This window comes from Lepidothrix coronata, unplaced genomic scaffold, assembly GCF_001604755.1.
Source record: "Lepidothrix coronata isolate B3197 unplaced genomic scaffold, Lepidothrix_coronata-1.0 Scaffold38, whole genome shotgun sequence".
Taxonomy (NCBI): Eukaryota; Metazoa; Chordata; class Aves; order Passeriformes; family Pipridae; genus Lepidothrix; species Lepidothrix coronata.
Window position 1 is genome coordinate 5,924,661 of NW_016690218.1, and position 1,887 is coordinate 5,926,547.

Consider the following 1,887-nt stretch of genomic DNA (forward strand, 5'->3'; position numbering starts at 1 on the left):
CTGGATGTGGCACTTAGTGCCATGGTCTAACTGACGTGGTATTTGGTCATGGGTTGGACTTGATGATCTTTGAGATATTTTCCAGCCTAACTGATCTGTGAAAGCCAATGGCTAATGAAGATCCCCTGGGCCTTGCATCTCCCACTGCCCGCAGGGATCCCAGGCTGGGGAGTTCAGGCCCCCAGGAAATGCCAGTTCCATGTGAGAGAGGCATAGAAACAGAGAATTCCTCGAAAACTCAATGAGAAGGCAGTGGCGGCACAGTGAAGTTTAAAGCCTGAGTTGCAGCCCGCAGTAATCAATCAAATTCCACACCAATTAAAGGACAAAAATACTAGACATGATGAATCTGAGCCCACAATGCAGTTTGAGTGGAAAATATCTATTACAGCATGTGAAGAAAAACTGAGGTGGAAATAAATGACAGTGTGGTTAGCAAAGGATGTCATAAAATCATGGTTTATACTTGTGAGCATAGGCTTTATGATCAATTCCCATGCTCAAACAAGGAGAAGAATAAGCAAATATGAGCCTGATATTTTAACTTAAATTTTAAGTGAAATTAATCTGGAGATATAAAACCCACTGGAAGGTTCCACACCCTATTTAAATACCCTAATTTTTTTTGCAAGAACGCATGGATAAAGTTAAAACATGCTCAAAAAATTATATTTCAAAAACGCGGTCAGTTAAAGGACTAGCCTAGGAATAAACTGCTTGAAGTTACATGGCCACTTCTTTGCTTGCATGCCTTGAAAATCAAAGATTTATTCCTCTAGCCATATCATAGAGCTGAATTGAACAAAGCTATGAAGATGCCTTGGCCACACAATGTTTTGGAGGAATGACTTCTCTATCACAAGGCCCTGTTGCTGTCACAGAGAAACTCAGCTGTGCTAGGCTTCTGGGGCTGAGTGGCTAACCAGCACAGCATGTTAAGTTTGGGTGGGGAATTACAAATACTTCTATAATGTGTTCTGAATATCTTAGTACAGATGCTTCTACGGTGTGTTTTGCCCTACAGCCTAAGGGAAAGGGAAGATTAAAAAGCAGCTGAATGTCACCAAACCCTAGACCTTCATGCTTTCTTTATGCTTTGTAATCTGGCTGTAGTTCAGGTTTCTTCTTAGGCTCAAGAACAGACACACTTTTGAATTTCGGCTGAGTTGTCTTCTCCTTTCGTGGAGTATGTAACAGGAATTAAAAAATGTTCGGGTGTGCTGTCAGGCAGAGAAGGAAATTGAACTTCTTCTCTATGTCCTGGTGGAGTCCTCTAGCTATTAAAATATTGGATAAGAGAGAGAGACGGGATATTTCTTTTCTTATATTTGGAAGGAAGACTGACACTCCTTCCTTAACCCCTCAGCTTTTGAAATAAAAACTTAAGTCAGAGAGGGTTTGAGGCTGTGGATCCCACTTGGAAACCATACCCTTCAACCTACCCCTGTGGAAAGATGGTGTAGAAGCCTCTGCCTGTCTTCAGTGTTTCCTACAGGCCATTTTGAGTTGCTGCTCATTCAGGCAGCTGACTGAAAGATCACTGTTCTGCATGCCTGATGCAATCACATTTTATAAAGAATCTAACTGCTTAGGTAGTCAAGGACTGTAAATTGCACAGCAACGGGCCGCGTGTCTTAAAGAAATGGCACTGTAAGCATTGTGCATATAAATGCTTCTGTGGCCCAACTTGCTTAGATCACTTTTGAAAAACACCTCTGAGGCTCCTAAATCACATTTGCCTCTCAGTGTCTAAATACCATTAAATTTAAGTTTTTCCTCTTCTTAAATAAAACATAACCATCATTGGCATTTGTCATTCAATTAATGAAATTCCATCCCAGAAGAAGTAATGTAAGAAAATCAGCTGTGCATTGATGCATTCTCTGA